This window comes from Neophocaena asiaeorientalis, unplaced genomic scaffold (genome assembly GCF_003031525.2).
Source record: "Neophocaena asiaeorientalis asiaeorientalis breed wild unplaced genomic scaffold, Neophocaena_asiaeorientalis_V1.1 scaffold198, whole genome shotgun sequence".
Classification (NCBI taxonomy): Eukaryota; Metazoa; Chordata; class Mammalia; order Artiodactyla; family Phocoenidae; genus Neophocaena; species Neophocaena asiaeorientalis.
This window is the reverse complement of record NW_020175221.1, coordinates 4,376,466-4,400,299: the sequence shown is the minus strand read 5'-3', so window position 1 is coordinate 4,400,299 and position 23,834 is coordinate 4,376,466.

The window sequence follows — 23,834 nt, the reverse complement described above, 5'->3', positions numbered from 1 at the left end:
CATAACCTCCAACCAACAGCCATTTTGTCAAAAAGCCCAGGTGACAACCTGGGAAGTTGTTGGAAGGAAGTTCTGTAGGACTGAGCCCTTAACTTATGGGATCTGACTCTATACAGGTAGAGAGTTTTAGAATTGAGCTAAATTATAGGACACCCAGCTGGTGTCACAGAGAATTGCTTGGTGTGGGGAAAAACTTCTACATATTTGGTGACCAAAAGTGAAGTGTTTTTTTTATGAGTAGTAAAGGAGACTCACAGGGAGGAAACTCATAGTAGGGAAGAACTATTTTTTTTCCTACAATGAAAGAAGGAAAATTGCATTTTTCCATTACATTGCCAAAGGAAATGAAAACAGGACTTTGAAGAGATGTATGCACTCCCATTGCAGTGTTATTCACAATAGCCAAGACATGCAAATAATCTGAATATTCATCAGTGGATGAATGGATAGAAAGATGTCGAATATTATTCAGCCATGAGAAAGAAAGATATCTTGCCATTTGCAATAACATGGATAGACCTTGAGCACATTATGCTAAGTGAGATAAGACAGATGGAGAAAATCAAGTACTGTATCATAACACTTATATGTGAAATATAAAAAAGTCAAACTCATAAAAAACAGTAAAATGATGGTTACCAGGGAGTGGGGTGGGGGATAAGACTGATGTTGTTTAAGGGTGCAAACATGCAACGAGTAGCACACAAGCCATAGATATCTGACACATAGTATAATGACTTTAGACAATATTGTACTATAACTATGTGATAAATATAGCTACAAAATTATGTTACAATATGTAAGTACCGAAGTGACATGCTGTATACGTTAAATTTATACAAGGTTGTATGTCAAATATACTCAATTTTAAAAAAACAGGTACAATAACCAAAACTCTGGGAGAAAACAAAATGCGGGAGAATGTCACATATCAGAAGAGTAAACTGGGAACTAGGATACACTACATCTATAGGCAACCAAGGAAGGCAAGCTCACAGAAAAGACTTGAAAAAGGAGAGGCTAAATAGATGGATGGACATGAAGAAGTCTACAAATAACAAATGTTGGAGAGGGTGTGGAGAAAAGGGAACCCTCTTGCACTGTTGGTGGGAATGTGAACTGATACAGCCACTATGGAGAACAGTATGGAGGTTCCTCAGAAAACTAAAAATAGAATTACCATATGATCCAGCAATCCCACTCCTGGGCATATATCGAGACAAAACTGTAATTCAAAAAGATACATGCATCCCTTTGTTCATAGAAGCACTATTCACAACAGCCAAGACATGGAAACAACCTAAATGTCCATCAACAGATGAATGGATGAAGATGTGGACTACTACTTAGCCATTAAAAAGAATGAAATAATGCCATCGGCAGCAACATGGATGGAACTAGAGATTATCGTACTAGCTGAAGTAAGTCAGAAAGAGAAAGACAAATACCATATGATATCACTTATATGTAGAATCTAAAATATGACACAAAAGAACTTATCTATGAAACAGAAAAAGATCAGAGACAAAGAATAGACTGGTGGTTGTCAAGGGGGAGGGGTCTGGGAGAGGACTCGATTCGGAGTTTTGGCTTAGCATATACAAACTGGCATATATAGAATGGACAAACAATAAGGTCTTACCATATAGCACAGGAAACTATATTCAATATCCTGTGATAAACCATAATGGAAAAGAATATGAAAAAGAATGTTTATATATATATATGTGTGTGTGTGTATATATATATAAAACTGAGTCACTTTGCTGTACAGCAGTAATTAAAACAACATTGTAAATCAAGTATACTTAAATTTAAAAAAGGGATGGATGGAGAATGGGATGAGAGTGGGATACACGAAGCCACAAGAGGAGAGAGTTTTGAGATAGAAGTGGTCCACATTTTCAGATTATGTGAAGAAAAATCAGGATTGCCAGTCATGTCGACAGGGGCAGTTGTAGAATAGCAATGGAGGAGAAAGATTGCAATGGGCAGAGAATCAAATGGTAATGATGAAGATAAGACACTATTCTTTCAGGTACTTTGAAGATACAAGTGAGGGTTATTTAATGAGGATAGTCTAAGGGAGGGTTTTATTTCCCAAAATGAGATCCTTACATATCATTTAATGTTAAAGAGAGCCAACAGAGTTCGAAAATATAAGCAAAAATTGATATCCTCTCCATCCAAGTCTTATTCTCCCATTTGTACTCCTGTTTCTCTCTCCTCTGCTCCCTCTCTATGCACTTTATTTTCTATACAACCATCTCAAACTAATTGCTTTTGTCCTTTCCTAATATTTTTACTAATCTGTAGGGCATGGAGCTTCCAACAACTACTTACGATGAGATGAAAAACAACTATCTTTTTAAGGTTCATACTGAAACAGACATTGAATATTATTTTTAAAAAATGTTTTTAACCATTACCTCATCTTGACAGTGATGACTACATTTTTAATGTCGAAGAAACCAGAAACCATTCGTTAAGTGGGTGACAAGCCCAACGGAGCTAAGGTTTTAAACTGCTGTTTTTCCACCAAATCACAAAACCATTTGCAAGAGAAGGGAAGGTGATATTTCTGAAAAGCCGGCAGCTGCTCCTTTGTACTTTTTTTCTCATTGGGATACACCAGGTGTGATGCATTCCCTGTGGTTGACATCACTTCAGACCAAGTATAAAATAACATATTCCTCGGCATCTTTTTGCCCTTGCCTCTATTCATAGAACAGAAAAGGCAAAAGACAGGGGTAGGCTAATGGAGAGCAAGTCAAAATTAAAAGGACATTTAAAAATAGAACTTTGGAGGGAGGAGTGGTGTTGGTAGTAGAAATCCTGGAAACTGACACATAACATAGGCTTAGCAAGGAAAAAGATGGCATTCACAAAAGGCCATTTGTTGATACTTGAGCTAAAGTGCAGTCAGGATTTGCAATGGGAAGCGGGAGGGGAGGGGGAATTTCTTATGGAGGTTTGACAGTATAAGCAAGAAATCAAAAGCTAGTTGAAAAAAAAGGTCTTGGAAGATAGATTTGATTCTTAGGTGCCATGAATTCCAATCCTAGAGCTGAAAATAGGGTTTTCACAAAAATACTCACAATTTTTATATATTATCAAAAACTGAATGGGACCTTAAGAGGACATCCAGAAAAATCTTTTTCCCTTTCTGTAGTTTAAATTGCTGTTGCTATACTACACAATTGCTGGTGCTCTCCTAAGGTTACTGTGACTCTCTGTAAAAGACATTTCAATATTTCACTATCTGTCTGCTCTTAAATGGTAAAGACCTAGAACATTTTCCTTGTACTGTGTCAGTAGAAAAGGAAAATAAAGGAAAAAAAAAAAAAAACTTCAAAGAGCATTACAATATTGAAAAGTATAATAGCTTTTTGGAATTTTATCATTTCCATTTGACCCCAGGCCATCCTCAAATGCAGTGATTTAATTGGAAAGAACCCTTGGACTTTCAATGTAAATTATTCAATATTAAGACCACAAGTCACTGCATGATCTGATCATTAAAACCAAGTACAGTTTTACGGTGTTTTCAATCTTCTGGGGGCAGTGTGCATTATTTTATTCATCTATACATTTAATAAATGTTATATAAAGGGCTTTTATGTGTCAGGCACATAAGTTGAATTTATTATCCTCTGGGGTAATTTATTATCCTCTGAGCCCAGAGAGAAGGGCTTGTCAACTTGATTCTCTAACTCTACCTCGACTAATTTAATCAGATTCTCTGGTGCTGAGACCCAGGATTAAGTATTTTTTAAAAGCTCCTCAGGGCTTCCCTGGTGGCGCAGTGGTTGGGGGTCCACCTGCCGATGCAGGGGACACGGGTTCGTGCCCCTGTCCGGGAAGATCCCACATGACGCGGAGAGGCTGGGCCCGTGAGCCATAGCCGCTGAGCCTGCGCGTCCGGAGCCTGTGCTCCGCAACTGGAGAGGCCACAACAGTGAGAGGCCCGTGTACCGCGGAAAAAAAAAAAAAGCTCCTCAGGTGTTTTGCATGTGGTCCAGTTTTATGACGCATAAAAAACCCAACAGGAGATACTAGTTTGGTACAGCTTTCCCAAAATACAGAGCAAAATAGAGCTTTCTTTGCCATCAAGGGTTATCCAGCTATTCAAGGGCCATTAGAGTTGCCTTTCCACCTGTTCCCTATTCTTCATCCAACCAGGAATTATTAAGTCCAAGAGTAGCAGCTGCCTTATTACCAGTAGGGTCAACATCTGAGCATGCAAACGGAGCCCTGGTCAGTGCTATTGAAGCCATGACAACATCATGACAAACAACCCACCAAACAAACCCACCAACGATGAATGGCCCCTATAGGATGAATTCCGCTTTTATCTCCTTTTCTTTTCAAGCCGTTTCTACTTTCTGGTCGTGGCCCATGAAAACGAGTTTGCCCATTCCTCTTGCAACAGCGCAGGGACATTACATTTGCCATTGGTGGTACTGGCAGAAGCACCTCTTTATTCCCAGGTAAACCTAGGCGCTGCAGAATGTGCTCCCTATGCTTCTATAAGAAACTCATTCAACCTCTGCACACACTCAGTATGGTAAGCTGCCCCCTAAGGACCCCATCTCCTGGTGGTATCATGTTTTGTTACATGGCCAAAACAAATTACAACAAATTTAGCAACTTAAAGCAAGCAACCCAAATATTATTTCACAGTTCTGTAGGCAGAAGTCCTACTAGTCTCACCAGCCTAAAAATTAATGTATCAACAGAGACACACTCCTTACCAGAGGCTCTGAGGATGAATCTGCTTCCATGTTCTTTTAGGTTGCCGGCCGAATTCAGTTCCCTCGGTTGTAGGATTGAGGTCCTCAGTTCCTTGCTGATTGTCACCCAGGACCAGTCTTTGCTCCAGTCTTTTCTGGAGCCTCTATGTATCTTACCTGCTTTGGATAAGCTCCTAGAAGCCTCTCTCCAGTCACTGCACATGACCTTTACGCCTCAGAACCTGCACCTCAAACACCTTTCAGCCTTACAACCTCTCTGACTTCCCTTTCTGCCACACCCCTTCACATTCTTCTGCTGCTTTTAAGAGATCATGTGATTACATTGGCCCCACCTGGATAATCCAGAATACTCTCCACTTTAGGGTCAATCAACTTAATCACACCTGCAAACTCCTCTGCCAGGTAATATAACATCTCCACAGGTTCCAGGGATTAAGGAGTGAACATCTTTAGAAGGAGCCATTAGCTGCCTACCACATGCCTTTATATAATTCTCCTTAAGTGGGAAATGGATTTAGCAAATAGAATGCAGCAGAGGTTACGAGACATCATTTCCCAGATTAAATTATTACAGACTGCAGCTTCCATCCTGGGGCACTCTCTCTCACTCTTTCTTGATCACTCACTCTGGGGAGGCCAGCTGCCATGTTGTTGGGCAGACCTATAGTGGAGAAGTCCCCGGGATTCAGCTTGGAAGCAGAAGCAGATTTTCTTAGGTCTGGCAACAGCCAAATGAATGAGTTTGGAAGCACATCTACCTTGAGTGGAGCCTTGAGACAGCTGTAGGTCCATCCATCTTCTTGATCACATCCTTGAGAGAACCTGATCTTGAAATAACTAGCTAAGCCACTCTCAGGTTCCTGACCTACAGAAACTGAGATAATGCTTGTTTAAAGCTGCTAAATTCTAGAATAATTTATTATGCAGCAATAGATAATTAATATGCCCAGGGACTCTCTTCCTGAGCTTTTCTAAAACTGGGGGTACTTTATTCCTCTCCATTTGCAGGAAGAGGTCTTCAGCTAGAAGTCCCTAAGATCTATTATTGTGGACAAGGGGAAAAATGTTTGTTCACAATGTAGCAACTGGATATATTTAGATGTGGAACAAAAAGTATCAGTATTTCAAACACCATTTTAGCCCTGGTTTAACCGTTATAGTTTGCTTAGAGCAATATATTTCCAAAATAGAGACGTAGAATCCAGATAAGAGAAACCTACATTATTGTGAACTTGGGACATATAAACTCTGGATTCAAGGAGACTGATTTAAATAGTATATAAATAGGGGGGAAAGTGCTGAGGATACATTATAACTGGGCACAATGAAGAAAATTGTGCCCTGTCTTTGGTAGTTGAAGCAGTGTTTCTCAAAGTGTGGTCCTCAGACTACTTATATTAGAATCACTTATGATGGCTGATTAAATCGCAGACTCTTGGGCCTTCTGAATTAAAACCTCCAATAAGGAGTAAATGTGCCTTATTAAGAAGATTCTCAGGTGCTGTTTATTCCCATAGACGTTTGAGAACCACTGATATGGTGGTTAGGGGTGCAGACTTTGAACAACCTGTGTTTAAATCTCACCTCCTTCATGTAGTTCTGAAGGTAGAGAATTCTCTTTTGTTTCCTTCAAATCCCCAGCACCTAGACTGCCAGGCACAGAGCTAGCGCTCATAAAATATGTGTTGAATGAAAGGTGAGCAAATTACTGAATGAATGACCATGGGCAACTGTCTTAATTTCACCTATTTTCTTAACAGAAAAAAAAAATAAAATGAGAAAAGTACCCCTCTCTTACGGGGCTAGAGTGAGAAAGAAATGAGCTAATGTGTGTGCAACAGACGGCACAGTGCCTGATACACATACAGAGTGCACATTATGTGGAAGGTGATGATGGCACTTGTGTTGCTGTGGTCGTCACATAGGTGCTTGATGTGTCAGCAGAAACGGCAGAGAAAACCCTTTGCTCTCAGAAAAACTCAGGAGCTAGAAAACGTGCTCTCCATGTGCTTGTTGAAGAGATGCTGGGTGAGCATACTAGAAGTAAGAACACATTTTCAGCATTTATCAGAAAAACATCTTTCTTTAGGAGTTCCAAATAATCTGTTCCGGTGAGGCCATGAGGAAGTCAAAGGCCTGACATAAGGAAATATAATTTACGTACATGTTCTTATTTATCCTCTGCTGCATCCTTTCCCCTTTCTTTATCCCCCAAGTAAGGAATTTTTATATTTCTGGCCAGAACTTGCTGGATGTTCACCAGATTCATGCATAAAAGATGTGCTGACTACTCTAAGAAAAATTTTGAAAACATTTAAAACATAATTCGGTCTGAAAGGTGCTCTGTGAATACAAGGGAACAGTGGTATTTGCAAAAATACTTCCTGCAATTTAGTAACTTCACCAAAATTAAAATATTGTTAAACACAATAACATTTAATTTGGCTTAGAATCTGATTAATATGGTGTATATTCATTATCTTGATTGTGTCGCTAATTTCATGGGTGTGCTGGTTTTAAAATATGTTCACAGATTCTCTGATACTCCTCCCTTCAAGGAGTGGAACCTAAGCTTCCTTCCCCGAGTAAGGGCTGCACTTAGTGACTTGCTTCTAACAAGTAGAATAAAGATGAAGTGACGATAGCCGTCAGGGCTCACGTCGTAAAGCACTGCAGTTTTCTCTCGCTTGTTCTCTCTTGGATCACTTCCTCTGGGGGAAGTTAGCTGCCATTGTGAGGACACTTAAGTAACCTAAGGCATCCTGTCAAAAGCAAGCAAAACACTGAGGCTTCCAGCCAATGGGCATGAGAGTGTGCCATCCTGGAAACAGATCCTCTGGCCTCAGTCAAACCTTCAGATGTTTGCAGCCCTTTGAACATCCTGGCTGGAGCCACATGAGAGGTTCTGAGCATTATCCCAAAAGCTGAGCTCCTAAATTCCCGATCCACAGAAACTGTGGGATAACAAATGCTTATGGGGGGGGGGGGGTAACATAACAGGATAACTAATACCACAGGTTTGTACATATGTCAAAAGTTATCACATTACACACTTTAAATATGCGTTTATTACATGTCAATTATATAATTCACCGGAGCTGAAGATGCAAAAGATACATAATAGAATTAAAATGCTATGATTTATTATTGAAGGGATATCTGGCTCTTTTGAACAATGTGCAAATTAAAGCCAGGTATAGAACTGGCTTTTTTGTTAAACAGACCAAAAAAAAAATCCAGAAAATGATGTTATTATATTAATTACACATTAGAAATAAACAGCCAACCATAATTTCTGAATCCATAACCCTGTTGTTTGTCAGATGTTTTCCTTATTCAACAACCCATGGTAGGCAAAAACAAAAATGTGAACACAGCAATTTCTAACAGCAGTGGAGATGTTTGATTCAGTACAATCCGTTCTTGATTATATGACCTACTGGAGGCAAGAAGTAGCTCTGGAGTGTCACAGAAAATTCTGTTAGATTAGGAAGAGGGAGAATGGACTAGGAAGGAAATAGTGCATTTATAATGGGATGTATATGTATATAATTTGAAGATAGATAGACACATAAATACATACATACATACATAGTTTATAGTATAGATAGTTCAGTATTTTTCCACCTGTCACTGTGTTGTATTTTCCCAAGTCATCTCCCATACCAATATTTTTAATAGAAATACTGTAGTTCATTGTACTATAAATATAGTAAATTATATAAGTCATCCTCTATTATTCACACTTTGGTCACTTCTAATTTTTGGCCATCAGTAATACTGTGATGAGCATCTCTTTAGCTAAAGATTTGCTCGCTTTGCTCTTTAGGGTAGATTTCTGAAAGTGAAAATTCAGTGTGCGTGAACATGTTCAAACCTGTTACTACAAATTACTGTCCAAAAACACTGTGCCAGCTTATATACTCACTGACATAAAAATTCCTGTCTCACCACATTCTTGCAAGCATTGTGGATTTTTTAAATTGTGCTATTTATTTTTTCATGAGTTTCTGAGGCTTGAGCTTTAAAAGAGCTTTACCATCCTTCCACCACCCCACACCATTCTGTTTCCTTCACTGAAAACATTTTCATTGGAAGGTGACTCCTTTTTCAAGCACGGTGGGGCCCTTTAGTTAGCAAGGTTTGGCACCAGAGAGAAATTAGTGACCAAATCATAAGTAAACCATTAAATTAATAAATTCATACATTTTTCTTATTAGGAGATGAATTCCTAAATGACTTTGAATAGAATTATATACAAGGGGCTTCCCTGGTGGCACAGTGGTTGAGAATCCACCTGCCAATGCAGGGGACACGGGTTCGAGCCCTGGTCCCGGAAGATCCCACATGCCGCGGAGCAACTAAGCCCGTGAGCCACAACTACTGAGCCCACGTGCCACAACTACTGAAGCCTGCATGCCTAGAGCCCGTGCTCCGCAACAAGAGAAGCCACCACAATGAGTGGCCCGCGCACTGCAAAGAAGAGTAGCCCCTGCTCACCGCAACTAGAGAAAGCCCGCACACAGCAACAAAGACCCAATGCAGCCAAAAATAAATAAAATAAAATAATTTTTTAAAAAAGAATTATATACAGGGAGCAAAGGTCCAGGGACCATATTCTCATTTGAGCCTGAGTACCTGCCCCTTCCTAGGAAAACAAAGGCAACTCTCTCATAAATTAGACCCACTGAGGGGAAAAAGGCAGTCCCCAGGGTAGCTCCAAGAGATGTCAAAAGACTCAAAGTCCCTTTTTACCAGGAAAGTTGCATTTAAAATTTATGAAGAAGTCATAAAAGGCAAGAACCGAAAGAAAGTGTGCCCAACAAATTTGAGTTTGGGGCATGCACAATATTTTTCAACAAGATTATGGTCATCAGACCAACCATGCACTGGTTGCTTACCTTGTGTGTTTATGGATTTCTTTTTGTTGTTTAATTCTCAACAAAGACGTCTGAAATGTGGCCACCATGATCCTCATCAAGAACCATACAGGAGACTACAGAGATTTAAAGATATTAAATAAGGTGACCAAGGAGACAGAGACAGAAAGTGGGAGGAATGGATCTTAAAGCCAGGTTTTTCTGACATGAAGTCCTATAGGCAAACCTGCATGTAGTTATCAGAGACCCAATGCATAGTTTCATTAGGCTATTTTCTTTTTTGAAGATATTGGATGGGAGGCAGCATGGCATAAGGGCATGAGCAAAGCTTTGGATTTAGACAGCCTTGGATTTGAATTTTGCCTCTGTGTGTTAGTTTCTGACTTCTGTGATCATCAGTTTCCCTATAATATCATCCTCAATTGTTGTCAGACTTAAACGATGGATGCAGTGCCTGCCACGATGCTTAATGTAATGCGTAACGTGTGGTAGGTATGATTATTTACATGCTGCACAGTAGACAAGGCTAGAAAGGAAATGTGTACTCAATTGTCTCCACCAGAGGGCAGAGTAAGAATTATTGTGTCTTTTTCTATGTCAGTTCTGGTAAGGGAAACTAGAATGGGATATGAATACATAACTTAGATACCACTTACTAATCCTTAGAGCCCGAGAGGAGGCTACGAAAGACTTAAAAAGAAACAAAAACATGAAAAAAGAAATACATGAAGAATAATAAACTGAATATTATTTTACATTCCATAAATTCAATTTACATTCCATATATATTCAATTATATGAATACTTTCAAAACAGGAAATTTTGGTAGTGAGGACAAATATAAAGTAATTGTGAGGATTTTTTTTAGGTTGGAAAGATAATCAGCAATATCTTTAAAATTATTTTACACTATGATATATGGGTAAAGAGAAGAAATGGGGATATGGAAAATCATTCAATTGATACAACTTTTTCTGTTAAACCATGCAAGTGGCAAATGTTTTACCAAAAACTGTTAAAATTTAAAAAATCACAGAAGTAAGAGTATACTGGAAGGAAGGAGGCAGGCAAAACTATGTTACAGATTGAAAATTGTTCCTTAAAAATAACCATTCTGAGTTCTCCAAGACTGCCCCGGGAATACGCTTCCCAAAGAAAATAAGATAAAACACTTTTGACTTCTTGTCAGTGTCTCACCCAGTGGCAAGTCCTTGAAATTAGTGCGTACATTTCCTCCGGAAAGGCAGAGGGGACTGTGGGACGGATGTATCGACCGCCAGCTTACTGCTGCAGATCTCTGTCAGAAATACCAAATCCACCGTGGGGCGAAAGGAATCAGCAGCTTCTTTTAATGCTGCTTGACATGTAAATTGGTCTTCTGCAAAGTGTGGTTTGCTCCTTAGTTATTTGATCTTTCAAACAAAAATTGAGTCCTGGGTAATTTTCCTACTTTATTAGCTAAAAATGCCTTTCCTTAATCGATACTATAGACAAAACCTCATACCCACTAAACCCAGGGCAATGATGAGGCTAATAGACTCCCATCGAGACAGACCTTCCGTCTGGTGGTCTCCCCTCCCTCCTCCCAGTGTCCCTCCCAGGTGTGCAAGCATCCTGACATCCTCCAATGCCTGCAGACTTTGTAGCAGGAGCTCCCCCAACTGCCTGTTATGAAGCAGAACTCCATTCCATGGCCTTTACTGCTCAAAGACTCAGGTTCCCTAGGGATCTTTTTAGTAGCTCCCAAATGCCCACCTTGAATTCATCCGATACATCAGAATCACCTGGGGCAGGGGTATTATACATTCTCAGATTCAACCTCAGACCCACTGAGTAAAATCTCTCAAACTAGTTGGCAAGAATCCATATTTTAACTATTTTATTGGGTAAATCTCATCAGCACCAGATTTCAGAACTTTTCAGCTAGGTGAGAGCTAGCAAATTGGGTATAATAACAAAAATACCAAATTCTCCACAGCGTTTACAGTGTGCAAAATGACTTAACCTGCATTTTGCCACTGAATCCGCATCACGGCTGGCCTTATGAGATAACTATAACATTAGGTGCCTACCTGTATTGCTTACTTACAGGCATTCTCAGGAGGTAGGTTCTATTAGGGTCCTTATTCTAGACTCTAGATGAGGAACAAAGCCTTTTAAAAATAATGTAGTTGTTCAAGACCAGAGTTGGGCAGTGAGTCAAGGTTTGATTCCAAACCCTCTAACTCCCAACCTTCCCACCACAAAACACTGTCTTGCAAATTTCTGAGGTGGACAGAGCCAGGCCTTACCTTTCAGAGTGAGGAAATTTAAATTCAGAAGGTCTAAGACAGCATCAGGATCCAGCTCATTTCTGAGTATCTGCTGCTTAATTACCTTGACAACACTATTCTTCAGAGGCAGATTTAATGTACTTTTCATTGTTTGTAAAGATGTTCCTGAAGGGCCTTCATTTGGAAGTACTTTTCAAGCACTACAAACAGGTTTAAACTGATGCAGCCATAATCTTCATAGGTTTTTATTAAAGCAACTTTTCAACTGAATGAGATATAGACAAAGGGAAGGATTTCTCTGTAGCCATAGAAGATAGACTCAAAAGTAGATGAAATTCCCATGACCATGGTAAGCTAACCGTGGTAGATTTTATTTTCTCAAAAAGCCACAGTAGGGCTTCCCTGGTGGCGCAGTGGTTGAGAGTCCGCATGCCGATGCAGGGGACACGGGTTCGTGCCCCAGTCTGGGAAGATCCCACATGCCGTGGAACAGCTGGGCCCCTGAGCCATGGCCACTGAGCCTGCGCATCCGGAGCCTGTGCTCCGCAACGGGTAAAAAAAAAAAAAAAAAAAAAAAAAAAAAAAGCTACAGTAGCGTTTCCAGTCTCACTTGCTTTCCCAAGACCTTGTTACTCACCCAAGAGGTGGGGTCTGTGTCCCCTCCCCTTGATTCCGGGCAGGTTTTTGGGTGCTCCCATCCATAGAATACGGCATAAGCGATGCTAAGTGACTTCCGAGGCTGAGTCATCTAAAAAGGATACAGCTTCTGCCTGGCTCTGTCTTTTAGGACACTTGTGTGGACACAGTGAGGAAGCCCAAGTTAGCCCATGTGAGAGGACTGATGCTCCAGCCAACAGCCAGCTTTCACCTCCAAAAGGTAAGTGAACAACCCTTCCAGCCTTCAATCTTGATAGTGAGCTTTTCAAATCAGGTCCCAGCCTTGCTGTACCCTGTCCAAATTCCTGTCCCACAAAATGCATGCTCATAACAATTTGTTGTTTGTTTGACACCACTAAGTTTTGATATAATGTGCCACACAATCATGGTAAGTGGAACTCTGACCATAGCCAGCTCCATTTTTAGGCTCAGCTAACATTCAGTGAAATGTTCTAGAGAAAAAATTCATCCAAACTGAGGTGAAGCAACTTATCAGTACTTGTAAACTGTTCCACCCAAAGTTCCCCAGAAAGTGAACAGATCCCCTATGAAATTGGATTTCTCCTATACCTTTTTCTTTTTTATCATCAGATTAAGTCTGTTCTCTAGGAAGGTGTGCCCTATTTCCCCTTTGCCCTCACCTTGGGAGGCTGTACAGGGGTCCCCTTACCTCTGCTTAAGAAGCATGGATTTGAGTATTACCCCTCCCAGACCTATTCTCATTTTAATATGAGAAAGAGCCATAGACGGAAGGAAGGAATCCTAAGTTCAGAGTGTAATGTCTGTGACGGGAAGGCATGGAAGGGCAAGTGAATTGTTCACATTTCTGAAAAGTCATGTGAAGGAGGTTGACACCCACTTTGCTCCAGGGTAAAGCACAGGTTCAACCAGGTCTGATGGCTTATGATAAGGAGCAAAAGGTCAATTACCTAATTTCTCTTGATTGGCTAATCTGTATTGTTCAGAATGAAACCTTTCTGATAGAGCAAGACCCCATAATGATTTGAAGACTCGAACACCATATTTCACACTTTCTAAGTTTGGCAAGAAACATTCTTGGTATCACTGTGTATACTGAGGATGTGGCATCACTGTACATATGGAGGATATAAAAGACCTAGTTGTACATTAGAAGTATGGTGTGGTGTGGTCTTTCTAACTGAGTTGGGTTTTCTAGACATAACCACATCACCAACTTGCTGTGTGACCTTAGAAGGTCATATTACTTCTCTGGTTCTTACCTATTCAGCAAAACTAGGCAGTTGGAATAATATGGCTCTCTAAGTCTATCAGTCTATGATTCCAGAACTCAGACTTGGCCTTCACCCAAGCCACACAAAGACTGCCCTGGTTCCAGAGAGGTCCACCATCAGAAAACTCTCCTTTTTCTTTATGTCAGGAATGAACTATCTTTCACTACAACATTTAGGGTGTGTTTGCCTACAAATAAAATCTAAATCAAAGTGTCTTTAAATATCTATTTTATAACATCTCAGAAGTAGGATGGGCTCCAAGGCAGGTTGATACAGTGGCTTAACAATGTCATCAAGACCCAGGGTCTTCTGAGCTTTGCTGTTTATTCCCTCTATAGGCAGGTAGCCAGATAGCTTTGGTGGAAACAAGCATCACATCCAGACAAAAATGGCACGAGGAAGAAGAGAGAATATCTCCTTCTGGGACTTTCTCTCAGGTGAGAGAAACCTTTCCCAGAATGATACCCCCAGCCCCTAGCTAGCAGCAGCAGAGAACTTCTTATGTCTCATCAACCACAACTGGTTTATGTTCTCCACCTTGAACCCATTACCAGCCAGGAGAATGAGGGTCCCCTAGTTGGCTTAGGCTAAGCATTTGAGTGAGATGGATATTGAAAGTCAATTAAATGTCCACTATGTTCCCCTCCAACTCTGCTTCAGTCTCTCCTAAAATGAGCACTGGCTGTCCCATCTCTCCTCTCCTGTCAAAGAGCAGTAGACAGGTGATACCAAACTGTTGTGGTACACAATGGCTCTCAATGCTGGGTACCCAGTAGAATCACCTGGGAAGTGCTTTTAAACATACCAAACGTTGACCTCACCCCCAGATCAATGAAAATGGTATCTCTGAGGGTGGGAGCAAATCCTGGTTTGTCCAGGATTATAGCAGTTTAGAGATGGTACCAAATCTCCTGACTCCTGTTTTAACATTCCTTCCATTCCTGGCTTCCCCTCTTGTTTATTCCATGCAATTCTATATAGCATATATAAGTGATTTGACTAATAAAGGACATTCTACAAATCTTCCTTTCTATGAGAACAACAAAGTTCGTGTTTATATCAACACTTTCCTCCCCTAACTCTTTTTAGATTTCTTCAGAAATACCTGAAGAAAAAGACTGACCTGATTCTGACTTGCATTTCATAGCCCCTACTGCAGTCTTGCAATAAATGCATATTTTATAACAGACTTCAGCAGATAGGTCATGTTTTACAGTAATCTGATGTATTATGAATGCCTAGATTTACCAATTTGCAGTCAAACATTTTAAAAGGTATTCATTCCTCAGTGTGTTTTAAAATGGGCCTCAGTAACACTCAACTCTGAACCACTGTAGGACAAAGAAGCTACAGAGTCCCGTCCCCAATACCTCCTCATTGCGACAAAAGAAAAAAAGCACATAAAACCTTAATTTCACTCTGACATCAAAGACAGAGTTTTAAAAAGTCAACAAAGTTCTGCCCACACACTCTATATTTTTAAGTTGTTTATTTCAACTTCTATTTGTTATCTTACCGTGAAAGAGGCATAGTTCGCATAAACTAAAAATGTTGAAAAGAAAGGGAATATTATTCTCTTTAAATGAAAGTGGAAAGAACTTGGCTAAACTGGAAAGAATAATATAAATAATATGAGAATAAATTGGGGCAAAGGGATGCTATTTCATCCTTCTAGAAACCGCACCAAGCCAAGAACCCCTTCTGTGAGTGGAAGAAGTTGTAAAAAAGAAAGGACAAACTACCTCTCACTCAAGCTCGCCCAAAACCAAGGTGGGAGGAAATAGCATAGCTAAGGAAAAAGCCTACTAAATATTTCATGAGCCAAGTTTATAAAACCATTTCTATCTTTACAGTTTTATACCTTCCTGCCTTTCACTTTTCTCTCTTCCTTTCCTCCCTGAAGGAAACATTCTGGCTCAGTCACACAGCTTTAACTCTCATGCTCCAGAGCAGCTGGTCCCCACTTCTACAGCTGCCTGCTTGACATTTCCTCAGCCCCTCAGACACAACTTTTCCTATTAGCCAACTCCTCAATCCAGCTCTTCCTCCTGATACTTAAAGTTTCTCTCTGGTGTAACAATATCCTCTGGTCACCAGGCTTGAAACCATTAATTCCCCCACACCCACGTCTTCCTTAACCCTAATGTCTGGATTTCCTCACTTCTCCCAGTGCTATCAGCCTAGGGTGGGATCAGAGCAGGAACATTGGGTGCATGTCTGCAGGAGCGAGCCTGGCTGCATCCCCATCCAGTGTCCCTAGTTCCCAGATTTATGAACATTAGGAAGTTTGTTTTATTTCTCTATCTATCTATCTATCTATCTATTTTTGGCTGTGTTGGCTCTTCATTGCTGCGCATGGGCTTTCTCTAGTTGTGGCGAGTGGGGGCTACTCTTCATGGCAGTGCGTGGGCCACTCATTGTGGTGGCTTCTCTTGTTGCAGAGCCTGGGCTCTAGCTGCACGGGCTTCAGTAGTTGTGGCACCTAGGCACACTAATTGTGGCGCACAGGCTTAGTTGCTCCGCGGCATGTGGGATCTTCCTGGAGCAGGGATCAAACCCGTGTCCCCTGCATTGGCAGGTGGATTCTTAACCACTGTGTCGCCAGGGAAGCCCCATCAGGAAGTTTTTTAACCTCTCTGTGGGTCAGCTTCCTCATCTGCAAAAGACAGGTGGTAATACTACTACTTACCTCAACGGGTTGTTGTGAGAATGAAATCAAATAAAACACAGAGCACTAGAAGAGTCAACAATAAGTATTTGCTGCCCTTTAAATGTAAGCTTTATCACTGCACACCTGTACCTCTGTACCATTCTCCCAGCTGAGCTGACTCCTTAATTCTTCTCCACAGCAACTTCCACACATTGCAAAGATGAACCGTGCTAATCCCACTCAGCTGCTCCAACGTTGTCAGTGGCCCTCAGATGATGAAGCAGCTTGATTCATCCTCCATCAGCAGCATCCACAGTAGGTCCAGAGCCTGCGTTTCCAGCCACACATCCTTCCAACAGCATCTGAGGACCCTGTGCTCCAGCTCCGTCTAACCACAGCCCGTTCCTCCTTAGACTGCGGCCCCTTCTCTCTGCTTTTCTCACTCTCCTCCATCTACCTGGCATTTTTCTTCTCGACCCGTCAAATCCTTTGACTCTGAAATATCTCAAACAAATAAAAAATAGAATAATAAACTTAACCCCACCCAATGCTATCAATTCTAAATATTTTGTCACAGGTACTTTACATCTCTTTAAAGAGATCACACGTTACAGATGTATCTGAAGCCCCCATGTATCTGCTCCTGAGCCTGTGGCCCTCACAACCTCCCCAGAGGTAACAGATGTCCTGGAACTGGTGCTTGTGATTTCCTTACACCCTTAAAACACTATTATTTATCAAGAACAAGAAAAGTCTAAGATACTGTCACCGCAAAGAGGAGCCTAAGAAGACATGACTATATGTAACGTGATATCCTAGATAAATCCTGAAGCAGGAAAAGTACATTAGGGAAAAACAAAGAAATCTCAGTAAACCAGGGACTTCAGTTAATAATAATGCATCCGCAACCATTCATTATTTGTGACAAATGTACCACATTATGTAAGATGTTAATAATAGGGGAAACTGGGTATAGTTATATGGGAGCTAGCTGTATTGTTCTCATAATTTTTTTGTAAATCTAAGTTTATTCTACCATAAAAAGATTATCTTAAAAATATTATTACCACCATTGACAGCATGTAGCATTATTCTAAATGTTCTATAGGTTTTCCAGCTTGTATAAATGATAGCATACTATACATTTCATTATATAACTAGATTTTTTCAGTGGTTAGTTGCCAATGCACCACCCCAATTCTATTCTCTGTTCTTCTCTGCAGCTGTCCCAAAAAAAGTGACCTCCATGGATTGCATCCTTGGGCTTCCTTGCTCTCTGCTGCTGGTTGGATTTGTCCATTGGAAAGCAACAGCAGGAGATTGTAGAGTGGCAGAAGAGAAAGTGTGAAATGATGGGCAGAATAATAACCCCCCAAAGGTGTCCATGTACTATTCCTCGGGACCTGTGAGTATGTTACTTTATATGGCAAAGGGGACAGATGTGGTTAGTTAAGGATCTTGATATGAGAAGATTATCTTGGATTCTCTAGATGAGTGCAATGTAACTACAAGGGTCCTTATAAGAGGTAGGCAGAGGGGTCAGAGAGAGCGAGAGATTGGAAGATAGCTACACTTCTGGCCTTGAAGATGGAAGAAAGGACCACAGGTCAAGGAATGCAGGCGGTTTCTAGAAGCTGAAAAAAGGCAAGAGAATATAGTGTCCTCTAGAACTTCTAGCAAGAATGCAGTCCTGCTGATGCCTTGATTTTAGCCTGGTAAAACCCAATTTGGATGTCTGACCTCCATAATCATTAACATAATAAATGTTAAGTTTTATGCCATTTTGTTATAACAGATATAGGAGTCTCATACGTGTAAGATATTCATCCCCTCTGCTATCTCCCTGTCTAGGTGCATTTCTGTCAGTGTCTTCATTTTTGACAATAACTCCCTTCCAGCAGCCTCTCTTTCATGGCTTCATCTCTAACTAGGTTCCATTAACCCCAATCCCTCCCTTTTAACACTTGAAGTCTAGACCTGGTGAAAATTTCCCTTTGTTACTAGTTCCCAAGTATTTTACCAACCCTCTCATTCCATTTACTCATCCACACCTCTGAATATAGTCTCTTCATTCAATTATCTTCAGTTAAACGCCATCAAACATCAGAGTACCATGTTTTCTAATGGGACCCTGGCACATATACTCTTTTCTCTCATTACCAATATTTTTATGATATACCCATGTTGTTACATGTAGCACTACTTCATTTAATTTAATAGGTATATAGAATTCTATTGCATGAAACACCATCTTTTATCAATTCTCCTGTAGATGGAAATTTAGAGAGATTTCAGTTTTACTCATTACATTTTCCTGTGTATGTATCCTTATATATAAAAGTTACATTTTCTTTAAGGTGTATAATTGTAGGTAGAATTACAGATTGTTGACTACAGGTAATTTTCAATTTTACTACCTATGACCAATTGGCTCTCCTATGTCATCTTTTAAATATATATCTTTTAAGTATCTAAAGATACTTGTCATCTTTTAAGTACCTATCAACATCCTGCCCATTTTTCAAGGCCCAGCTTGAATTCCAACTTCTCAGTGCAGCCCTCCTTGACTCTCCCAGCTGTAATCTCCTCTAGATTCCCATAACACCTTTTTGGGTACCATTCATATGGCACCTACCATCTCCAAATTGTTGCCCAATTATGCATGTGTGTACCTCATCTCTCCTAAAAGCAGGAATTATGCTGCTTTCTGCAGAAGATTACATTTGTAACCTCAACAATAACTATCAGCACATCTTTTTCCTAACTAGTTTTTCTTCTTGACTTCTCTCCTTCTATGAATGACATCAAAATTCTCCTAGCCACGAAATACTGAGGGCTCAGGCATCTTAAATTTTTTCTGACCCTTTCTCTGCTAAGTTATTATTTGCTAAAGACTGTAGCACCTATGACTGGTGACCATGAATCCATAGCTTTTAAATCCAGCCCTTCATTCCATTTTCATTGTTGCTTCCTTGGTCTAGGTCTCATTTACTTGTCATTAGGATATCTGGGATGGCTCTGTACTGACACCCAGCTCCACCCAAGATAATGAATTCTCCTTTCAAAGCATCTTATGGTAGCATCCCTTTCCAACTCATACATCCTCAGGGCTCAGAACTGACTCTGGAGCTCTCTCCCAGATATTCAAAGTCAACAGAATTGAAGGCAGATAGACAGCAAAGCAATAATAGTAGAGGACTTCAATACCCCACTTTCAACAATGGATAGACCATCCAGATAGAAATCAATAAGTAAATAATGGACTTGAACTACACTTTATACCAAATGGACCTAATAGACATATATAGACTATTCCACCCAACAGCACTATATACCTGCTTCTCAAATACCACACAGAATATTCTGCAGGATAGATAATATGTTAGTTCATAAAATACATCCTAAAAAATTTAAGAAGATTGAAATAATATCAAATATCTTTTCCAAACACAATAGTATGAAACTAGAAATAAATAACAGGAGGAGAGTAGGAAAATTCACCAAAATGTGGAAATTAAACAACACACTCCTGAACAACCAGTGGGTCATCGAAGTAATAAAAAGTGAAATTTTAAAAAGATCTTGAGATATCAAAAATGGAAATATAATATACCAAACTTATGGGATGCAGCAAAAGCAGTTCTAAGGCAAAAGTTTAGTGATAAATGCCTACATTAAGAGGAAAGAAAGATCTCAAATAACAACCTAACTTTATGCCTTAAGGAACTAGAAAAAAAAGAACAAACTAAGCCCAAAGTTAGCAGAAGGAAAGAAATAACAGATTAAAGCAGAAATAAATGAAATAGAGATGAGAAAGACAACAGAAAAGATCAACGAAATTTAGTTGTTTTTTTGAAGAGATAAACAAAATTGACACAACTTTATTGAGACTAAGAAAAAAAAAGAGAGCAGACTCAAATAAAAGTATAAATGAAAGGGGAGACATTACAGCTGATACCACAAAAATACATAAGATCATAAGAGACTACTATGAACAATTATATAAATTAGATAACTTAGAAGAAATGGATAATATCCTAGAAACATGCACCATACCAAGACTGAACCATGGGGTAATAAATCTGAACAGACCAATAATGAACAAGGAGATCGAATCAGTAATAAAAAAAAATCACCCAACAAATAAATGCTCAGGACCAGATAGCCTCACTAGTGAATTCTGCAAAACATTCAAAGAATTAATACCAATACTTCTCAAACTCTTCCAAAAAACTGAAGAGGAAGAAACACTTGTAAACTCAATTTAATGAGGCCAGTATTACCCTGATACCAAAGTCAGACAAGGACACCATAAAAAAAGAAAACTATAGGTCAATATCGTTGATAAACATACACACAAATATCCTCAATAAAATACAAGCAACTGAATTGAAGAGCACATTAAAAGGATCAAACGGCATGCCCAAATGAAATTTATCCCTGGGATGCAAGGATGGTTCAACGTATGCAAATCAATAAATGTGATATACTACATTAACAGAATGAAGGATAAAAATCATTTGGTATTTTCAATAGATGCATAAAAAATATTTGACAAAGTTCAGTATGTTTTCATGATAAAAACTCTCAACAAATTAGATATAGAAAGAATGTACCTCAACATAATAAAGCTCATATGTGAAAAGCTCACAGCTAATATCATACTCAATGGTAAAAAGTAAAAAGCCTCTTCTTTAATATCAGGAACAAGAAAAGGATGCCCACTCTCCCCACTGCTATTCAGCACAGTACTGGAAGTCCTAGCCACGGGAATCAGGCAAGAATAAGAATTAGGGGCATCCAAACTGGAAAGGAAGACGTGAAATAATTTCTGTTTGCTGGCAACAGCACCATGTGGCTTTCTATTTTGGGTCCCTTTCCCTCAACTTTGTAGAGAATATTTTTTATGATGGTGAGGCAGCCCCCACCTTTGATTTCCCTTCCTAGGTGTTGGATAGTCTCCATTTGGCCCTCCATGTCCAATCTTTACCTTTCTTCATCTGGCTCTGTGCCTGAAAGGCCAACCTCCAAGGACAGCATCGTGAGTTCCCTGGACTGCTAACTTCCAATTGTGTCCAGTTAATGGGAGGCACCAGCAGGAGATTGAAAAGTGGGGAGAGAGGAAGCAAGGTATTTATTTCCCCAACTCAGGTTCCCCTGGCAACCTGTGTCCGGTGCCAGGATACAGGTTGATAGTGGCTGCCTTCCTCTTTATGGAGCCACAACTGCTATAGCTACAGGTTTTACTACATTGCACTGATAGCTCCCTATCCTTTCAGGTCTGGACGTGGTAATGACTTCTGTTCTGTTGTTGGCCCTGGGGAACTTGGTTTTCCTTATTGCTGTCCCCACCTTTATAATTAGAGTAGTTTTTCATGAAACTCTTGAATCATCCCAGCTGAGAGTGCCAAGAATCTGACTAATATATTTGGTTTGGAGAATTCCCCACCCCTTAGGAGAAAGAGATAGCTTTTTTTTACAGAAGCCCAAAGCTCACTTTCCCAGCTTCCTTTGCAACTGGGGTAGAGGCATGTGACCCGAGCTCCACAAGTTGGGTGCATCCATGCAAGAACTTGAATCTGACACTGGGAAAGCAAAAGAATGAGCTGTGTGGAATCATTTTGGGAAGGAAACCTGCACACAAGACCCATTCCTGGCTGTCTAGGTTCAAAGCCTAGGTTTTCAACCCTTTCAAGGATTTCAACCAAGCCAGAGGTGGATTCTGTTGTTGGCAACTGAAAACCCTGAGTGATGACACCCTCTCCTGGACACCGGAACACTTGACGCCTGGCTGATTCTCATCTTCCAACCACAGTTTAAGTCTGACTTTATGCTTCCTGTTCCTGCACCAGAAAATGCTTCCTTCCTTTGATTCCAGTCATTAAAATTGATCTGCTATAACTTGACTTAAAAACTAATCCTTGTAAAAGCTGATCACTTGCAGATCAGGAAAAGAGAGCTTCTTACTACGTGCTCTGCAGGAGGCTCAGATCCAAATATCCTCCTCTTCCTCTCTTCAACCCAGGCCTGACCCTGCTCTTTAGTGGTTTCAAGAAAAACACTACTCCTGACTTCCTGCACTCACACTCTGTAAAGGTTAATCATGGACAGCCGCACGCATCTGAGCCTGGGCTTGGTTGCTTTTCAGAGGAGGCTGATTGTGACTCAAATTGAGAAAAAGGAGAATACTCCTTTTAAAAACATGGGTCACCTATATTACTACGAATATGCCGTGGGTTTCCATGGTACACAGATAACAGAAGAAAGTGTGTGGCCATGTGCATGCCAGTATTTTAACACAAGATTGGAAAATGTATCCTAATTTATTTTAGTTCATACGAACCACTCAGATACTGGATGGGGCATTTCATTTTCACCTTGACATTCCTAATTGAGGATCCCAAGTCAGGCAGCCCATTTCACATAGGAATTTAGATAATAATGAGCTTAACTTATCCAGATCTAGAAGGTAGAGTATGTGGTACACGATTGTATGAACCAAATTATCAACACCTTTTAATCATGATGGCATTTTTTATATTTTTCCTCTCATAACCTACCAATACTTAATATTCCAACTAGTAGGAGGCTTAAAATTCATCTGGTTAAATTCCTCCATTTTACAGGTAAGGAAACTGGAATCCAGAAATGTTAAATGCTTGCCTGGGTCAACCCGTTGCTGAAAAGCAGAGCCAGATGCAACCCTGATTCTTTTTGGCTTCAAAACCAATGTCCTCTAAACCTCAGGAATCTAACTCTCCAAACAACAGGAAGACAGTAGCTTTCAAAAACCCAAAGATCTATTAAATTTGTCTACAGAACTTAGGATCTGTAAGGAAAAAAAGTAGGAATAATGTGTTATTTACATTTTAGGTATGAGGAAACTGAAGAATAGAAGATACTTTAAGCTTTAAATGCTTTTTGCTATGGTAGCAAAATTGAGCCCAGAACCTTGTTCAGGGAGCTTACCTTGTAAACTGAACCATCTTTTAATAGTAAATGAAGCTACAAGTTTGTCTAAAGTGATGATTATAAAGAAACCCAAGTGCTAGTTACAGAATCTGTTGAGTGCCCTTCTGTTGAAGGCCTAGAGACCGACGTGGTAACCCTGGCATTCTGGGCCCTATACACGGCTTAGGAAGAGAGAAGAGGGCAGTGTTGGGGCCTGGGCTCTAGAATATGGCTGTTCAAAGTCACCCCGCTCCACAACACATCTGCATGATCTTGACACATTAGGTAAATTCTCTGTGCCTCCATTTCCTCATTTGTAAAACAGGAGACAATTGTGAGAATGAATACATCTAGGTATTAAGTGTTCAAACAAGTTAGCAATTATCATTATCAAGAAAAAGAATTAAGAGATTTAA